Here is a 21,893-nt window from a genome sequence, read left to right as displayed (position 1 = left end):
AGAATTCCTGCTTACCCCCCTCCATTCTTTCCCCTTTGTGCACGTGAGTATTTCGAGCCCCGCGTCTGAGTCGGATGGTTCCCCTGCTCACCAATTCATGTGTTTCAAGCAGCGATTTTCTATTTTCTCCCTTCCGGCCCACTTTGCCTTTCCGTCTTCAGATACCCATGTGCACTTGTACGGAGGAGACCTTATAGAACAATGCTGAAACGAAAGACAACTGAACCTGCTGCTGCGAGAGACGACACATTACAGCGTGATCACGAAGCAAAGAGGCAAAGGCGTGCCAGTCGCTCGCAAGAAACGGACACTCAGCATTCACACAGATTAGCTCAACGACGCGTCTCTGCCGCACAACAAAAGGCAACTGAAACCCCTACAGAGAGAGAAGACAGATTACGCCGTGATCGCGAAAGAAAGAGGCAAAAGCGTGCCAATGAGACACCCGACGACAGGTCCTTACGAACTCCTACAGAGAGAGAGGACACATTACGCATGACCACTTACTTGAAGCAAACATAATCACTGGTAAACACTGTGGTCAACACGTCTTCATCAACAGGATAGGTATCAATACTATGGATGACTCTGACCTGCCTTTTGACATGCACAGAAGGCAATTCCCACTCCGACTGGCATATGCTATTACAATAAATAAGGCGCAGGGTCAAACACTAGATCTTGTAGGTATATTCCTACCGGAGCCTGTCTTCACACATGGCCAGCTCTATGTCGCCTTCTCCAGAGGAAAAGGTTTTCCAAAAGTGAAAGTCAAAATATTGCCTTGCAAAAGTCAAGGGAAATTACTACAAGATACTAATAAATACTTCACACAGAACGTTGTTTACCAAGAAGTACTCGACTCTGTCCACTCGAATGCCATGGGATTGTGTGACTCCAGACATTACTATGTGCAATGAAGGTGACGGACGCGATGACACAGTGCTGCATGTCACTGACGAAGTTAATGAAGACCACTCAAATGACCTACATCGCTTTGCTCTTCAGAATGAAGTACCACTACATGCCCCCTCGACAAGCACAGGACGTCCTCAACGGTATGATCCTCCATTTCCTCACAACCATTTACACAACGTATAAGATTCTGATTAGTCTGCGTCCCACACTTCGTGAATCATGGGTTTTGTTTTGAAATTTTGTTTCCCATGCAAAAATCAAATGCGGTGCGATGAAGGACCCAGTTCACGACTGGCAGCCGTGTTTAAACAGGGAGTCCTTCAACTGTGGTCATCCAACGCGCAGCGTAGCACGCGCCAAGTCGCTAGTAACTAATATAAATTAGGAACATATAACTAACATAAATCAGACTTTATACATCATAGTGCGCTTAAAGTCAGGGTCATGATAATGATTTCCTGGATAAAACAACAGTAGTGCACTTTTATATACTTAAACTACCGAGGGTCTCTGAAATCCAAGATACTATTATTAAATGAAAAAACAAAAACAAAGTGCATTAGTTAAAGATGTGTATCTGTTATTACATATTTTCCTAAAGTACCTGAGCTTCCACATGTCTTGATATCTCTGAAGGCAAAAAAAATCATTTGATAGATATGAAATGAGGTAACTATTCACATTACATTATGCAAATTTAGGTTTACATCAGCATATGTGCATGGATTAAATTATTACACTCTAACCCAAAAATATTACAGTATTATTATTCCATAACACAGAAATACTGTAGACAAGACTATCCTTTATCACCAATGCTTTCTGCCATTGCTGCTGAATCACTGACTATCCGCCACTGCAAACAGGAAGAGATTAACGGGATTATAAGCAAAAGGACAGGAATTTAAAAACATGTTAATTATGTTGATGACGATATGGTGCTTTATACTACTGATTCATATTTATTCCTGCAAGAGACACTGAATTTATCAAAGGGGTTATACAAGATTCTAGAGTTAACAGAGTATTCATTTACTATGTTGTATACTGCATTGAACTATGTGGGCATATGTTTACACTTCTTGTTTTATATTTTCTTTAGATGTGTACTTATCAATTGTGTACATACTTAGCCAATAAATGTGATTCCTATTCTGATTCTAATTCTGATACAGAATTAACCTGAATATGAATGTATTTTACCCCAGTGAACAATCTTTCATATCAGTTTAAATGAATCATGTTCCTCTGTGTCAAAACACTTCGATTAACTAGCAGTTATAATTGCAATAAAAATATTAAAAGATCTATTGAAATTCAATGAATTTTCACCATATATTTATAAAATATATAAACTATTGAGGTGCAAAACTATTCTTTGACAGCGGAAACCAAATGTCTTCCTCCTTACATCTCTCTATTAGGAAGCTAATGGTTCTTAGAAGGACAGCTCGCTGGTACTGCCCTAGTTGGAATTGATATTTGACTTTGGCAGGCTTTCCATTTTTAAAGGCATACCAGCAGTTGACTTTGAAGCAGCTTATTTAAATTATGGCATGCTAGCTTGTACTGTTGATAACTCATCCCCAGACTGATGGAACTTTTCACATGTCTAATATTGTGTAGGTCCACCTCGTGTAACCAAACCAGCTCTAACCCATCAAAGTATAGGCTCCACAATACCTCTGAAGGTGTCCTGTGGGATTTAGCACCAAAAACTTATCAGTAGATCCTTTAAGTCCTGTAAGTTGCAAGGTGGAGCCTCCATGGATCAGACTTGCTTTTCTTGTACATCCCACAGATGCTCATCCAGATTATGATCTGGGGAATATGGAGGCCATGTCAATGCCTTGAAACCTTGTTCCTCAAACAATTCCTGAACCATTTTTGCACTGTGGCAGGGTGCTTTATCCAGATGATAAAAGCCACAGCCATCAGGGAATACCATTGCTTAGAAGAAGTGAAATGGTCTACAGAATCTCTAGCTAGCTGTAACATGTCAAAATAACAACTACATGAATGCTGGGGCCCAAGGTTTCCCAGCAAAACATTGCCCAAAGCCTCACATTGCCGCTTGCTTTCTGCCCATACAGTAGTGCACCCTGCTGCCATCTCTTCCTCAAGTAAACGGCATACGTGCACCAGGCCATCTCTTGATCTAAAAGAAATCTTGATTTGACAAACTGGGTCACATTTTTCCACTGTTCCATGGTCCACTTCTGATGCCCGTGTGCCCATCATAGGTGCTTTTGGTGGTGGACACTGGTCAGCATACGCACTTTGACCAGTCTGTGGCTACACAGCACCATAAGCAGCAAGCTGTGATGCACTGTGTGTCCAAACACTTTTGTCGCAAGATATAGAAACAAACATCAATGCAAGATTCAAATGAAGAGGCTATTTGGCTTGTCTACACCAGTGAAGAGTTGAGCTGCTTCATGTGTTAATACCAAAATAAGATTTACATAGTGCTTCAATGCTTCTAAGGAGACGGCACATTTCCCTATTAATACAATATCCATCTATCCATTTTCCAACCCGCTGAATCCGAACACAGGGTCACGGGGGTCTGCTGGAACCAATCCCAGCCAACACAGGGCACAAGGCAGGAATCAATCCCAGGCAGGGTGCCAACCCACCGCAGGACACACACAAACACACCAAGCACACACTAGGGCCAATTTAGAATCGCCAATCCACCTAACCTGCATGTCTTTGGACTGTGGGAGGAAACCAGAGCGCCCGGAGGAAACACACGCAGACACGGGGAGAACATGCAAACTCCACGCAGGGAGGACCCGGGAAGCGAACCCAGGTCCCCAGGTCTCCCAACTGTGAGGCAGCAGCGCTACCCACTGCGCCACCATGCCGCCCATTAATACAATATGTACTATGTTAACAGAGACGTGTAATCACCAAAATATACAGTTAGCAGAACAAATAAAATAGCATATTTAATTGCTAAAAGCAAATCTTCAAACACTAAATTTATGTCATTCATTTGGCTTTTGAAGGCAAACCACCTTTCATTAGTATAAAAAAAAAAAATAAGTGAAAGCACAAATCTTATTTTTTGACTGGTACATTGAAAAATGCAAGGCTGTCTCACAGCTACAGATTTATTGAGTACCAGTAATGATAGCCCAATAAATTTTCAAATTCTAGATTTTTACACAGGTATAAGAAATAAAGTCTGATCACTCACACTAAAACAAAGGCTGTTTAACAGGAAAAATGTAAAACAGACAAGTTTCATTTCACACAGGAAGCTTTAAAGTTGGGACAAATGTCAAAACACCATGGGTATCTGACATTTGAAATCTGAATTAATTTGACTAATCGGTTAAATTAACTGGTTATATTTTTAACCAGCTAATTATTCAAATATAAATCTTACAACAGCAAATATTGCAAACTTAACCACTTGGTTCCCTGAGAAACCAGACAATATTAAAAAAAATATTTTCTGTCAGTCATTTTCTAAACCACAACCTGAACAGGGTCACCAGGGAAACTGGAGCCTCTCTCTATCTCAATTCTATCTCAAGGCAGGAGCAAACCCTTTAGAAGTCGCAAGTCCATCGCAGGTTAACATATATACACACCCATACACACACAAACACACACCCACATACCCTCAACCCAACCACACAATAGGGCCAATTTAGTATCATCAATCAACCTAACCTGCAAGTCCTTGGACTGTGGGGGGAAACCCGAGCACATGGAGGAAACCCACACAGACACTGGTCTCCTTACTGCAAGGCAGCTGCGCTACCACTGCGCCACCCACTTTAAAAGTATATTACAAAAACAACTTTAAAGAGTTGGTGTAAATGGAAATCTCTGGAATTATCTTGGAATTCACTAATTCAACAGTACATACGAGGTGAGACACAAAAATAACCGGACTGGGCTTGGGCTTTGTGGGGGGGGGCAGACCGTTTGGAGGTCGGCCAAACATGAATCATAGAACTATATCCCCTCCTACACGACCCCTCAAACCACAAACCGGCTAGGTATATCCTGTGAAGAGCCCTGTCAGCACGAGCCTTTCCATAAAGCAGTTTTTGACTGACAAATACATTCATGTCCTCGATCATCCTCCCTATTCACCCGATTTAGCTCCCTGTTATTTTTACTTGTTCCCGAAAATCAAAAAAGTGTCCTGAAGGGAACACGTTTTTCTTCAATGGATGAAATGAAGACAGAAACAGCAAGCCTGTTGAAGCACCTCAAGCAAGAAGACTTCCAGCACTGTTTCAATCAATAGAAGATACGTATGTAGCAGTGTAGAGATCAGGAGGGGGAGTATATAGACAATGTTTAGAATGCTGTAATTCATCAATAAATATATATATTTTTTTTTTACCAGTCTGGTTATTTTTGTGTCTCTCCTCGTATATAATAATGTTTGAATTTTTATATTTATTAAGGATTTTAAATGTCATAGAATAAATTTAGTATGTGTACATGCTAAGATAAATAAGGTAGTTCATGACACATCATTCTTCACAAACCTTACACTGAAATACCACCAAGATTATAAACTCTCCGTTACTGTGTACTGTGGGGATACCCATCTCTGCCACACATTATAAGCCTTGTATTTTGAAATGTTTGAATGCCAATATTAGTTTACTTAATTGATAGTTGGGTAACTACTTGATAGAGGATATTTTAAAGCTGGTGTTACAGTATATTATATACTGTAAACACTAACAGTATTGCAGAAAAAACACAATACTATTCACTTCAATAAATGGAAGTACTTTAATAAAAAGCCATTGAATGGGATTTATTTTTTTGCTGTGGTATCAAAAGGTATTGAGTAGCATTCATTTTCAATGGTATTTGTAACAAATACAAAAATTCTGGTATTGTGACATTCCCACCTGTCAGTGGTTTTAATGTTGTGGTTGATTGGTGTATGTACTGTGCATACTGTATGTTAGCAGAGTAAGATTGTCAGGGTGCTTTCTCCATTCCTTGGCTGGCAAGTTGTCAGATCCATGTTTATTAAGTTCAATGTATTTAAACAATGTTGCTTCCTGCCCTTATTCAATTTATACTGGCATTTATAGACATCATAAATAAAGTGTTCTGAATATTGTGACATAAAACAGTCATTTATAATGTAAAGTTATGAACAACAATACAATCCTACAGAATTACAAACTTACAAAAATAGAACAAGCAAACAGCTTCTTAGCAGCAGTAAACACAAAAATAAATAACCCACAACATTAGCACAACTAATATCCTGTAGACCTATAGCTCTTGAATAAATAGAGCAACAAGCAATTATTGTATGCTTAGAGTTTTTAAAAAACTCACATGGTTTGTGAGTATACCAAATAAATTATGTGCACACATAAAGTAGGACTCCTTAAAACTTTTACTTTTTTAATTTGAATATAATCTGCAATTATAAAGAAGTTAATGAAGTAGTGGTCTATAAACTATTAAACATTTGTATGGAATTTAATGAGTTCTCTGAAAGTAGTATCACTCGAATTTGCAGATTGGAGTCTTGGCACTTTTGTTTGAAGACAACCAGGTCTCCATAGATATGGAAATGGCATACTTTCCACAATGGAAAATGTATTTAACTATTTGTTTATCGATATGAAGTGTAGAATGGATAATAAATGACACACACACACACATTCTCAACAAATCTAATAAATCTTGAGATTTTTGACATTAAGAAACACTTTAACTAAACAGCATTATAAAGCATTTAAATGTTGAATTCTTTTGATAACACAGAGATGCCAGACTGAAAACATGCTAATTATCTTTCAGTTTTAATATAAACAATTCATGCCAAGTCCTCATTCTAACTCACACTGCTGAAAAACATGTGTCTGTACCATAGAATGAAGATGCATGTTTTAACCGTCAGTCTTCTTGTGATCTCTGATATTCAAAACTGTGTTTAAAAAATATACCCATTTAATAAAAGAATGGACCTATGTAAAATAGTAATATTTACAGTGTGTATGAATACAAATTACCACAGGAAGCAATTAATATTACGCTACAAAGAATATAATTTGCACAAGGTAATACAAACAGAGAAAAAATGCCATAACTTAAAACATCGCCACATTTAAATAAACACATAATACAGTATATTACAAAAATACTGAAAAGTGCTTATTTGAAAACTAAAAAAAAAAAAAAAAAAAAAGAAAACCCACCTTCTGGTGGGACAAAGTTGCAATAAATTTACAGAAGTCACATAAACAAATAGTTATCAAAAAAGATTAAACTTTTCTGTTACAGTTGTACAAACAACTGAAATGTGAAACAATACCATGTCAAGGTTAAGCAGCAGGCAGTTTCATTATCCCCTAGCTTAGTAGAGTGCTCACTACAAAGGACACACAGTGTGATGAGATGCTGCAGGGTAGGGTGGGGCATTATGCAAACAAAACAAAAAAAAATTTCTTGCATATTGTGCTTTTAAAAGTCATAGTATAAAGTATACTCAAGCTAAAAGACTGCAGGTGTCACAACTCTGTGACAATTTTACATAGAAAAACAATTCAGGCTAAGTAAATGCTAAATCATTTTTCTCCAGATATTATAAATGGCAGTAGATATTTTTGTTTTGGCTAATTCAAACATTAATTTTCTTTTACATGTAGGGTGGTAAGGAGAAATCAGAAATCTTAGTGATTGTCAAAAATGGATAAAATGAGGGTATTAGAAATAAACTTGATCCATTAGGCTTGAAAGTTAAGACAGAGGGAAAGAATTTAGGGATTATTATTGTCTCTGACCTAAATTTTAAATCACATATTAATCAGATTACTAGGACAGTATTTTTTCACTTAAGAAATATAGCAAAAATGAGACCCCTTATAACTTTGCAAGATGCTGAAAAATTAGTTCACACTTTTGTTTTTAGTCAACTAGATTACTGTAATGCACTCCTCTCAGGACTACCCAAAAAAGATATCAATTGATTGCAACTAATGCAGAATGCAGATGTGGAAATCTTAACTAGGAAAAGAAAATCCGAGCACATCTCTGCATTTTTGATGTCACTACATTGGTCACCCGTGTCATTTAGAATTGACTTAGAAGGTGCCTGCAATTTCTTTTTTGCATTGAACATTTATAGAGAAGCATACATATCAAAAGAAATCACAATGCAACGTGTTGGAATAGGCAATGATAAAATATCTATTCACTCTAAACATGGAAACAGGGCAGCCAATTGAAGCAGGCATAGTTTCATATGCTATTAATGTAACATTGTTCTTGCATCTATCCACAGATATACAAGGCTGGCTTTTAAATTATTGTATGCACAATTAAGATGAGCAAAACTTAAGTATCACCTAAATACATGTGTGCATTGAAATATGAACTTTGATGTTAATATCTTTCTTTTAAATAAATCATACAAAACTTTTTCCAAGAGGACAAAAAAATGTTTATTTTAGCCCAATATTTTTAACTGCTGCAACAAACCAAAGTCCAACTGTCACAAAAGATTTGGGACAGTATGAGAGTATAGATACTTGTAATTATATAATCCAGGTAAACTATTGTATTTTAAAATCAACCTGAAGATTTCTTTTTCCTGCCGGCAAGAGTACTGAACAACCTGAAAACATTAGGCATCTAATATCTGCGAGTTTCTCTATGCTTTTATAATTGAAACTTCTCTATTGAACTTTACATCAGCTCCACTTATGAGAAGACCACTCACAAGAGGGAGGGAGGAATGATGCAGGACAGAAAAAGTGGCCTTGCTATGGAAAAGAGGTTTACTTGAATGACTGTTGCATCACATTAGACCAAACATTCAGATAAACAATACATTAAATATTAAAACTGAGAAACTATCTATTTTATGATTCTTAATAGTTCTCTACAAGGACCTGGAAGGTAAAGCCTAATTTGTAAGAATATGGGTGCAATGTAATCTATATATATAATTCACTAAGCTGCCAGCGAGCAAGACACCCATGGAGCACGGAGGATGCAGCCACGCCCACCAACTCTAAGACCTTTGGATACGACGACAACTCGCAGAGCCACGCCCACCTACTCGGACGCAGCAACTCACAAAACACTGCATCATTCACGTTTATCTCTGCTACAGTCAGTCCACATGCACCTCTGAACCACGTTGACTTTTCGGTTACGACGCACGACTGCATCCACCATCGAAAACTGTTTTACACGCTACATACAGCAATTCGCATCTGCGACAAACATGCTTCTTCTTAGATGGTCCTGCAGGAACACGGAAAACATTTGTCTACACAATACTCCTTATTCCCCGGCCTGCGTCCATCCTTGCTCTCCAGGCAACAAACACCATGAAAGTCGCTTTCATCTCCATGGCACACGCACGACAGAGCCCTGTCCACCAACAATTCGCGCGAGGGCAAAAGCATTTGCCAAGAATGTTTTCATTAATCAAGAACGAAAGTCGCAGGTTTGAAGACGATCACATACCATCGTAATTCCGACCATAAATGATGCCGACTGGCGATCCAGCAGCATTATTCCCATGACCCGCCGGGCAGCTGGCATGTTTGTCGTGGATGTGAATTGCTGTATGCAGCGTGTAAAACAGTTTGTTTGTCGACCAGGGCACAAAAGAAGCAGAACACAGGACAGACCGTGTGATACGCATGACGGAGCCATGCACGCCAACTCACAGAGCCCTGCCCACCAACAATTCACTAAGCAACCAACCATGGCACACGCACGTCAGAGCCCTGCCCACTAACAATTCGCGAGAGAGCAAAAGCATTTGCCAAGAATGTTTTCATTAATCAAGAACGAAAGTCGGAGGTTCGAAGACGATCACATACCGTCGTAGTTCCGACCATAAACGATGCTGACTGGCGATCCAGCAGCGTTATTCCCATGATCCGCCGGGCAACCAAAGTCTTTGGGTTCCGGGGGGAGTATGGTTGCAAAGCTGAAACTTAAAGGAATTGACGGAAGGGCACCACTAGGTGTGGAGCCTTTGGCTTAATTAGACTCAACACGGGAAACCTCACCCGGCCCGGACAAACAGAACAATGAAAAGTCAACATGGCTCAGAGGTGCATGTGGACTGTAGCAGATGCGAAACCAACTGGGGCGGTGTTTGGAAAATGAATAGTCAACGTGACTCACAAGTGCATGTGGACTGTACACAGATGAAAGCAATTCAGGTGAGGAGTTGGGGGCGGACACATGAGTAGGCAGTGCGTACTGAATGATGACTAAGAGATGACTGTTCACCCATCAATACGTCGTCCTCACTGGGCATCCTTCCCCTCACACCCCATTCCGACCTCCATGCGCGACTGCCATCCAGCCCCGTCCCTCGCTCTGGGAGGTGGGGGCACGGCGGCGGTCCTCCAGTTTTCAGTCACAGACAATTGTATGTTGCTCTCTCCAGAATTCCCTTACAGTCGATTCCTCAAACCCACCCCATAAGAAGCATATTGGTCGCGGATGTGAATTGCTGTATGCGGCGTGTAAAACCGTTTGCGAGGGGTATCCCATGGTCTTACAGTTGGTGGGCGGGTCTCTGTTAGTTGCTCTTGCGAGCGGGCACATGACCAGGCAGTGTGTATGCTTCAAGAGCGAGGGTGGACGCGACAGGACCATCTAAGAAGAATCATATTTGTCGCAAATGTGAAACGCTGTATGCAGCATGTAAAACGGTGTGCGAGGGGTATCCCATGGTTTTAGCAGTGTCTATGCTTCGATGTGAATCGCTGTATGCAGCGTGTAAAACGCTGTATTGTATGTTTCCCTCTCCAGAGTTCCATCTTTTCATTCACCTACAGTCGTATCCTCAAAACCAACCCCATTTGGACAACTGTGTCTTTCAGGAAGTGTTCACCCATCAATACATAATTATGCGGTGTATGCTATTACTACGTATACTATTCCCCAAGTTTGCTTAACAACAATTTACTACCAAGAATATGCCAAAATAGTTATTGTTAGGATCGTTTATTATCCTAAAATATATAGGGTCAGTAGCAACCTCAAATGCGGTAGTGTCAGTATTTTTACATGCACATATTAAGTGCTGCGTTTGTAAACAGAACTTGAACAAAACCTACTGTTTTCAGGATTTCTTCATATCTATGTATGTTCATTACTGCATATCTGCATTTCAATCTTGTTCCTTATTATTTAGGTATTTACAAATTTAGAGAGTTAAGAGAAAGACAAACATAGTGATGAGTACCAGAACAGTAAGCTCTTGAAAATGTCCTGTCATTGACAGCAGAGTAAAAGTCAGAGAAAGAATCAGTGTCAAGAAGCATGAAGACGAACAATGAACACCAGAGTGAAGAGGTGCAAAGAGATACTGCCATCAGATCCTGAATGCTCTGGGCAGAAAATTAAAGAAGGGCAGAGAAGAGACAAGGAAGAGGAAGCTAAATGTGAAGGTTAGCAGGCAACTGTAGCAGCTGCAAAGAGTGAATCAGCACAAGCCACATCACTTGTAACAGCTTCCAACAGTGGGGGGAAAAAAAAAAAAAAAAAAAAACACAGACGGTGTCATTACACCTGCATTTATATCTTATTGTTTATTATTTAGGTATTTATGAGTTAAGGGTTAACAAAAGAAATGTCACAGACATTTATCAATACAGGAAGGCTTTAAAAAAGTCAATGTCATTAACTGAAAATGACATGTCATAGAGAGACACACAGGCATACATCAGGAAGACAAGCAATGAACACTAGAATAAGGCAGTGCAGACTGATACTTCTGATGTCATCGGATCCAGAATGTTCTGGACAGGGCATTTTAGGAGAGGCAGAGCTCAGACAAAATAAAGAGGAGGTTGAAAGTGAAGAGCTACACAGAGTGAAATAGCACATATCACTGAAATAGCTTTTTCCACATACATATACAGGGTCTATAAAGAGCCTAGGTATGTAATAGTGTTTGTTCAAAGTCCAATGTATAGAGGAACAATAAGATATTTAGAAAGAAATGGAAAAGAAAAAAAGACCAAGGAGTACTAATCAACTCTGGTTCACAAATCATTTCTATGATATTCTCAGAAAAGAGAACTTTACAGAGTAAATGTGATTTAATGTGGCAAAATGACAGTATTAACAAGCCAGGAAATTAATTAGCAAGTTCCAATATTAGCAACCACTCACTTCTGACTAAGAAATTCAGCTGGAACTAAAACTTGAAGTCACTGTGGATATCTGGGTGCAAACTTTAGGACCCCAGTAGTACTTCAGTTTACTTCAGTGCCATTCCTTCCTGCTTCCCTGCTGTTTGGTTGTTCTGATGATACTTGTCTTTTCTCTCACTTGACCTTTCTTCAAACTCTGTCCATCTTCAGCCCAACCTTTACCAGTCACTACACAGGTCTCTCTTTTAAATTCACTTTGACTTTAGCCTGGAGACAACTTGTCTCTGCTGAGGGATCAATCGTCAATAAATGGTGTCATTTTCAATCATCATTACACTTTATTCAACTTTATGAGGTTATGTATCAATATCAGAAACTAAATATACCCATGGTCCAAACTATAAGTTTGTAATTTTGATTCATTATTATTTTATTTAAGTTTCATTGTTTTTCTGCAAAATATGCAATAGAAGTACTTTTTCTGATATTTCCATTAAACAGACGTTTTCAGTACAGTAATCCCTTGCTGTACCGCGCTTCGACTTTCACGGCTTCACTCTATCGCAGATTTTATATGTAAGCATATCTAAATTGATTTTTCGCTGCTTCGCGTGTTTCTGCAGACAATGGGTCTTTTTACTTCTGGTACATGCTTCCTCAGTTGGTTTGCCCAGTTGATTTCATACAAGGGATGCTATTGGGGGATGGCTGAGAAGCTACCCAATCAGAGCATGCACTTAAGTTCCTTTGTGCTGATTGGCTCAGCGACAGACCGCCGAATTCGATTCCGCTGCGTTAACCAGGAAGTCTCGTCTCACTCATTCGGCATCAAAGTGTTTCGCTGTGTAAAGAGTTAACTTTTGTGCTCTTTTTTCTTTATCTTTGTGCTTAGTCAAGCCCTTCGTTATGGCTCCAAAACAATCTGCTCCTACTACTGCTTCAGGGGCCATGCCCAAACACAAACGGAAGATGCTAACGATTGCCAAAAAGGTAAAAGTTTTGGATATGTTGAAGGCAGGGAACAGCTACACCGCTGTAGGATGCCATTACGGCATCAATGAGTCCACAATTCTTTTTATTTAAAAAGGAGGAAAAGCATATAAGATCTACGGCCGCAGTGTCCTTTAACCAGGGCGCAAAACGAGTTGTAAGTGTATGTAATAAGGCGGTAGTCCGGATGGAATCTGCTTTAGGGATTTGGATTGAAGACTGCCGGAAGAAGAACAACGGTGTTGCTACACAATCGCCTGAAGAGGCTCCTTTAGAAGAGCTGTAATGCTCTCCTTTGTTGTGCAGTGAAATTAAACTCATCGTTATCGGACAAGTCGTCGTGTCATTGTTGGTGAGTAACCATAATTAATTTTCTACATACAGTACTTATTACATGTACATAGTTTAGTGTCACCGTGCACACATTTTACTGTATACAATTTTTCTTGCATTGTACGTATTTGTTGCTGGTGGCCTGTCTGTCGTAATGGCTGTAACATATGTGATATCGGAGACACTCAATATCTTTAAAATAATATTTAGGTTTTACTGTATATAAACAGTGTATTTACATTCGTGCATAATTTTAACGAATCTTACCTAATATCTAAGAGAATACAAAGGGTTTATGCTGTGGGAAATGTTTGTAATAGTGTGGGAGAGTTTATAAGGGCTTAAAATATATAAAAATAACCATATGATCATATGTTTTTTACTTCGCGGATTTTCACCTTTCGTGGGGGGTTCTGGAACGCAACCCCCGCGATCAAGGAGGGATTACTGTATAAGTTTTGACTTAAAAACTAGAAAACTGGGTTATGAAGTAGTCAGAATGCTTCCTGCGAGCTGTTTGCATATTTTCACCATGTAGTTTTCTCCAGGTGTACCAGTTTCCTCTCACAGTCCAAAGATATGCAGGTTAGGTGAACTGGTGTTGCTAAATTGGCCCTAGTGAGTGTGTGTGTTCATCTTGTGATGGTCTGGTGCCATGTCAAGGTGTTACTCCTAACTTGTGCCCAATGACTGCTGCTCTGGCTGCCCCACGACCCTGCCTTGGATAAACAGGCTAAGAAAATGGATGGATAGATGGATGGATAACGTACTCTGATGAAACTACAGATAAGATTAAAGACACAGTAAAACAAGCAATTTGTAACTGATTAAAATAAATTTCCATTTATTTAATAGCTGAGATGTGAAACATTTAACATCCAAAGTTAAAATTGTAAAAAGAACATTTTAAGAATTTTAAATTATTGTAGCGACTGCTACATTTTTCAAGTGTAATAGCATTAAATGATAAATCAATGAACTACGTATTTTTAAATGACAAAAAGTTCTAAGCCACTCTATAGTGAGCAGGATTTCATTTAAAAAAAAAAAAAACAAAAAAACACCAGAAATAAACTTCCAGACATTTTATTTACATAAACAAAATCTTGGGTCAGAATTCAAATATATCTTAAGAAGTTGTTAATCATATCACTTATTGATATTAATATTACTAGACCTGAAAAATAATCATTATGGACTTAAAGGATACACATTTTACTTCCAATTCACAAACGGATGACTTTCTTCTGTACATTTTGAAATACACATTTAAATGGCAAAAAGTGTTTAATAAGACAAAATACATTAAACACCTGAAAAGAAGCCAATGGGTGTCGAACTCCAGGCCTGGAGGGCCGCAGTGGCTACAGGTTTTCATTCTAACCCTTTTCCTAATCAGTGAGTAGTTTTCACTGCTAATTAATTCCTTTCCCCTCATTTCAATAGCCCTGTTTTTAAGGAGTCAGTCCTCTGAATTGATTTGTTTCTTCATTAAATGGCAGCCAAACAGAAATGAGATGTGAAACGAGCAAACAGATGACCAGCTAAACTGGGATTTCAAACTCCAACCAATTTCACTCCAAACAGTCTCTTAATGAGAAGTTGATTCTTGATGTTAATTAAGCCTGTTATTTAATTCAATGGCTTGTTGCTGCTCTCATTCTGCCACAGCAGATATTTCCAAATTTGTTGATTTTTCTGTTTTTTCTAAGAACACCATCAAAATGTTTTGGTGACCTGAGAGACCAACCTTACTGAGACCTTCACCTTTCTTTATTTTCAGATATGTGTGATGGGCACAGGTGAGCTGGTCATATGGTGGCTTGTTTGTCTCATTATTGTTTGGCTACTAATTAAGGAAAAAGAGTCAACTAAGGGGCCTGAGACATGTTAATTAAAACTAAAGCAAAAGAAGTTAATTAGCAGTAAAAACGACTCACTAATGAAGAAGATGGTTAGAATGAAAACCTGCAGCCACTGCGGCCCTCGAGGACTGGAGTTCGACACCTGTGCTAGAGCATGCACTATGTAAGACTTTACAGTCCCAGAGTCAAGCAAGTGCTGCACTAATAGGGATTTCTTATGCCTTTCTTTCCTTTTTTTTTTTTTGCTATGGAGTAGAGGTCTCTACGGGACTGAGTTTTTTAAACCTGTGTCTGCCTGCTCCTGCAGTACACCATCCCACGCCCGCCCACTCTCACATACACTTGGCTGGATTTGTCCCAGTCCTGCCTGCAGAAACAAATTGCTTCTATTAAGGAAAAAAGTGGGGCGGCACGGTGTCACAGTAGTAGCACTGCTGTCTCACAGTAAGGAGACCCGAGTTTGCTTCCCGGGTCCTCCCAGCGTGGAGTTTGCATGTTCTCCCCGTGTCTGCATGGGTTTCCTCCCATAGTTCAAAGACATGCAGGTTAGGTGGATTGGCGATTCTAAACTGGCCCTAGTGTGTGCTTGATGTGTGGGTGTGTGTGTGTGTCTGTCCTGTGGTGGGTTGGCGCCCTGCCCAGGATTGGTTCCTGCCTTGCGCCTTGTGTTGGCTGGGATTGGCTCCAGCAGACCCCCGTGTGTTTCGGATGCAGCGGGTTGGAAAATGGATGGATGGATGGAAGGAAGGAAAAAAATAATCATTGGCTGGTAACCCTGTTTAACATGATATTGTACAAGGAAGTGGCTGAAGGTTTCCCCTCTTTGGCCCAGTTGTCCTTCTCATTTTTTTTTTGCAATAATTCTGCTTCATCTGTATTTAATACAGATCTTCCGATGGGACTTAAATAATTTCTGAGCACAAGTTTGCAAATCTTGTTCACAGAAAGGATAAGAAAAGAAAAGAGAGCTGTGTATGCAACATGTCTTGTTTAAAGCTTTGTAAGTAGGTAACCAATTACTATTCTATATTGAAATAAACTACGATCTATGTTAATAATTACTATTTAATCCAAAACAATGCGGAATGGACACAGAACATAGGTGATGTCTACATACAAGTTGCGCATACAAGTTTAAGCTTAAAACATATGCTTATCTAGTCAGCATATTATTGGTTGCTTAACAAACACTCCCCACTTTCTCACAATATGTTTTGCTTATCACTATAAGCACACTGTAACCAAACAAAGCACTGTGAAACGTACAGGCATCTCCTTGTCTGCTTGCAAGCTCCGAGATGAAAAAGGGCATTACTAACAACTGACCAGTGAACTTCATTGACCTCTGTGATTTAGTGCAATTGCATTAAATTGTAGTTATTGCAAATATCATCTCTCCACAGACCTGTTTGAGTGACCTTGTAAGATAGCCTTGTTGTCCAGTATGTTTAAAATATCTGTCTTTTTACACTAGTCAGAAACTGTGCAACAATGGGTGCTTTGTCCATCACTGCTGGTGTAAAAGCACTTAAGAGAATCATGTTAATAATGTGGGTACCACAGTTTAGATCTGATGTAGTCAATTAAGGCCAAGATTGTGTTTTTTCCTCAGTCAGTAATAGTCAATTCTGAAAACTCAAGTTTTTCAAATAGTAAAGCGCAAATGTTTTCACCCATTGTGGCAGACGGCCTGGGCTCTTGCCCGACCGGGACACCTCCACACTGGGAGGACCAGGGGAGCCAGCCTATCCAGAGCGTTACATCCCCACTGCACTAGATGGCAGCCCCCCTAGGTTGAAGTGGTGCCTAGGACGCAGGGCTTCATGGGAGGTGGAGTTTGGTGCAGCTCTGTTGGGATCCGTGGGTGCTGCCAGTGGGTGCTGTAGCTGTTGCTCAGCCCTACAGAGCAGCTCTTCCGTCACACCCAGAAGTGCTGCTGGAAATAGGTCATCAGGCACCTGGAGCACTTCTGCGTACGTTTTAAAAGGAGCCAGCAGCCACTACTCCGGGAACCAGAGTCGGGAGGAGTGAGATGAAGCTTGCCAGGAGGAGTGGAGGAGAAAAAGAAGAAAAAAGAAAAAGGAAAAGAATTCTGTTTGGTTATTGTGCTTGTGTTTGGGACTGTGTTGCTGTGCTTGTGGAAGACATTTCCCACAAGGGAAAAGAAAAAATAAAAGCTCTGTGTGCTTTGAATTTGTGTCCTATGCCTGTCTTTGCCAGGGCTGGCCTTTCACCATTTTAATAGTGCCTGCTTCAAACGGGGTAGCAAAAAAACACCCTTGATTATAGCGCTCATTAATATAATGGATGGCAGAAGATATGAAAGAAGTTTTTAGTTCAAATACCAGTTGTGACAGCACACCCATAATTATTAACGGTCTCTACAATGTCATATGCAATATCCTTTCTCAGTTTTTGGCTTTTTCTACCATATACTGCGATACAGTCGTCAGATGGGGCAGTGTCTCTTTAAACTTCAGAGTTTCTGATTTTGGCTGCCATATCGACCAGGTACTCCTCAAGTTATATATAGCCCTCACCAGACACTCTGGATTTTGTTTGCAAGGATATACCGCTTTATGACACACATGTATCCTGCGCTTCACTTTTAGGCATTAGTGGTTACTTTTGACAAGTTTGGCAAGAATGTCAGTGTAGTTTGACCTTTCGCTACTGCACACACGTGGCGTTTTAAACCTGAGGTGCCTGACGTGTCCACTGTATGTTAGCACATTTATCACAGAAAGCAAATGGCACTTGGTTGCCATCGCCATTGATAACAATGACACCTTTACTTTATTTTACAGTCTTGTACTCTCCTTTTTTAATGTTGTCTGCTGTGGATGCAAGGCTGTCTCTGGGATCTGCAATCTTGAGAATGCTCTGTACAAGACAGTACATGCATGCATCCTAACTGCTTAGGCAAATGAATTGCAGTACTGTATATGAATTCTATCTGAATTCATAAATTCTATATATAACGTATGTTCTGTTTTAGATTGAATTTCCCAGACTCTAGCTCCTGCCTGCACACGGGTGTCGACCGCAATATTGAAAATCAGTTCCCCATCACAAGCAATTGCATTGGGTCCCACGAGTCCCGCAGTGCAGACTTCTAACTTGGAGCATAAGCTGACCACAATTGAGTGAATATGTCAATTTTGTTTATGTTCTCTTTCCTTTACTTTTGAAAGCTCCTTGAAATCTGTACTGATATATACAGAATGATGTCTATTTGTGGGTTTGCTTCCCAACCATTTAAAACATTTTGAATCTACACAAAGGAAAGGATATACTATTGAGGTAGGTTTTTTTGAGATTTTATTTTGTATCAATACCTACTTTTTTTATTTGGAGCTGACCAAAGAATTTACTTTTTGCTCCCCTGTAAAACTTAAAGCTTTCAATATTTCAGGTTTTAGATTTAAGATTTTAGAATTAAGATTTTGATTTATTTATTTGGAGCTGACCAACAAATTTAGTGTGTTCTCCTATAAAACTTGAAATCTTTTGACTGGTCAGAAGTAAGATTTTAGTTTATTATATATACCTATTTTATTTATTTGAAATACAGTTGTATAATGTTCTACAGTATGTCTGTCATGTTCAACTTCTGAGAGAAAATAAATAACATTTAGACCAAAATTAAACTTATGATACCTTCACATCTCACTTAAGAGTAAAAAGGAACCTTTAAGCTTGGCAGAAATAGTGATTTGATTTATATTTTGATATACAGTATATTGATATTGACTGATATGAAGAAAAATTGTGACAAGATTTTTTTCATATCACCCAGCCCTAGTTTAGGTAGTTGCTAAACTCAGCTTCATGAAAAATGGCAGTGGCACAATAATTGCAGAGGACATATAGTGACTATTTAGTTACCAATGCATATAAGTTTTTCTACTTCTTTTTGTAGTATTGTTAATAAAGAAGTAGAGTTGCTATAGTTAGAATAGTTAGTTAGAATACAGTTATTGCTCATATAGTGCTCATGTAAGCTATGCTTTATTATTTATACATTGCAGGAATGAGCCCTTCAGAAATAAAAAATATAATTTTTTATTTATTTTATTTTTTTTTTTTGTTACAAGGAAACCAAATAAGACAAAGAAAGTAACAGGAAATTTTTACTGGTGGATAAACAGTTTAAAAACTTGAACAATTGACTACTATTGCTGTACAGGTTGTTAACATTACAAGATATAAAATAGAATAAATACATTTATAGAACTATAGAGGGGTAACATATACTTGATTTGTGATATACTCTTCTAATTATTTTTGGATCGAATATTGATTTCACCAAACAGTAATTTGGTAAGTATTCTACAATAATTGAAAATATAGGTATGGAAATAAACTTTAAAGATATAAGAAATTTTGGATGTTATCGTGTTTTCTCCAATTTAAGCTATGTGGTCACTGCAACTAAGATCTATGCACAAACACTATTAAAACTGTGTTTGTAATAAAACACTACCAAGATGCAGAAACAAATGTGCAGTGATGCTGAAACAAATTGATCATCAATTCAAAAAAGAAAAGATGGCAAACATTTTAAACTAAATAAAAAGACAGAAGATCACAGAGTCTGACATGGTTACTCAAACCAACACACAGGTGGAAAATAACTACCTTCAGTTTTTAAAAAACAAAAACAAAACAAAAAAAAAACCTCACAAATAAAAGGTTGTTTCAACACAAGTAAAATGTATAACACTAAGGTTAACTGATTTTCCAGCAATAAACAAAGTACTTTTTTCTTCAATAAAATATATTAAGCATATTTAGTTGTAATAATCACAAAGTTGTGTGAAGTTGTGGTAGGTTAAAATCTAGTCCTGCATACCACCCAGCGTTTTCTAAATTTTAAATCACACTTGTTGACAATATATTTATGACTTGTAATGCAAAACCAGCATTAGTAGCAAAAATGTCTGTTAAGAGCAGAGGAGAGGAATATGGTATTGCCAAGTGGATGGATGTTTCAGGTATTTTCACTAAAGACTTGGTGAATTCTTCTAATGCTCAAAAATAGTGGAGAATCAAAAATAATGCTGAAAATACTTAAGTTATTTTAAATTTCCTAATGTATTTTTCTAAATTTGGATGGATAAATGCTTTTATCCATAGCTAAAACAAATACAATACATCGAGGAAGTTGAAGAGACTTTTCATTTAAAACTAAAACCAAAAAAAATACAAATTTGTCCAGAGCTTTGATTACCTTATCATTTGAAAAACATATTCTGAATGTGTCAGAAAGATAAACAGGTTCTCTAAATTACAGTGATCTTAAAATATATCACGAAAATTCTTACTCTATAAGTAACCAAGTCAGAAATACATTTCAAATATGTTTTGTATACATCTCATTCACTTACACAAGATGACTGTTGCATGCCTCAAAGAAAACAAAAAAAAAAAAATCAAGGACAACCATAGTATCAACCAATACTTCAGAAGATAGGGAGAGGTAGGTCCTACCATATAAAGAGGGGCATCACTGTCTTATTACATAAGAATGTGAAGAAAATCAATGAAAATGATTTACACGTACCATTAAAGCAAAGTATACCTGTTATCTGCACTAACAGAAGTACAAAGGAATCCTGCACCAGAACCGTAAGGAAACAGCAAATTTGTATTGTAAGCTTGCTTGAACCAACAAGAGTATTCTGCCGGTGCCTGTACTTGCTTGAATTATACAAAGCAAAAATGTATGCAGCAAGATCTACTAGTATGTAACAGAAGTGTTAATTGCCTATGATGAAATAACATACAGTCTTAAAAAAATAAAGGTAAACAATGTAAGTAAAAGGAACACATATTTTGCAGAGTATAACAGTTACTTAAATTAGTAGTTTATGAGACATTAACCTTATCACTAACATCTGCCAATAATGGCCAAAAATGAAATCACCCACATTTACTGATTTTGCACAGGCAATTTGCCTATGTTTTAAATAAATATGGTATGGTTAAGCCACTATTTGAAAGACAAAAGACTAGTTCATGAAAAAAACAAATTTTCTGAGTGTTTTATCTGCAATTTGTACCCGTAAACATTACTAAAAATATGCAAATGAACATGTTAACATTGACAATGTAGACAGCAATTAAAACATATCCAGAAGATAGGAAGACATCTTTAAAATTGTCAGTAAAACATGATATATCTTAGGATATTACTGTACCATTCCATTTCCTAAGCCCGCTTAATCCTAAACAGGGCCACGGAGGGGCTGCAGCCTATCCCTTCAAGCATAGGGCACAACGCAGGGACAAACCTGGATAAGGTGCCAGCTAGTCCATTGCAGAGTGTCCACACACACACACATACATACATACACACACTACACACTAGAGCACTTTGAGCTACTTTTTTGTATGAAAATGTTCTATATAAATAAATGTTGTTGTAGAGCCAATTTTTTTAAAGCACCCCATCAAACCTAAGAGTAATATATATATATATATATATATATATATATATATATAGGACAGATAATAAAATATCCAGCACCCCAAAAATCTCTGAAACTGTCATTCAACCTTCTTTCACTGTGTGATGCAAATTTCCTGCTAAAGAGTGAAATGCATCTGCTTTTGGGTGATGCTAATGCTACAAGGATTACTT

The 21,893-nt window shown here is 38.2% G+C and overlaps 1 protein-coding gene across 3 annotated transcripts in view; it reads right to left on the bottom strand.

Moving 5' to 3' along the window:
• smarca2 (SWI/SNF related, matrix associated, actin dependent regulator of chromatin, subfamily a, member 2) overlaps positions 1–21,893 on the bottom strand; it is a 161,887-nt gene that overhangs the window by 135,113 nt on the left and 4,881 nt on the right. The window lies entirely within an intron of this gene.

Source organism: Erpetoichthys calabaricus, chromosome 7, assembly GCF_900747795.2.
Source record: "Erpetoichthys calabaricus chromosome 7, fErpCal1.3, whole genome shotgun sequence".
NCBI classification, from domain to species: Eukaryota; Metazoa; Chordata; class Cladistia; order Polypteriformes; family Polypteridae; genus Erpetoichthys; species Erpetoichthys calabaricus.
Note: the sequence above shows the minus strand (reverse complement) of the source record. Positions and strands in the feature narration are given on the sequence as shown.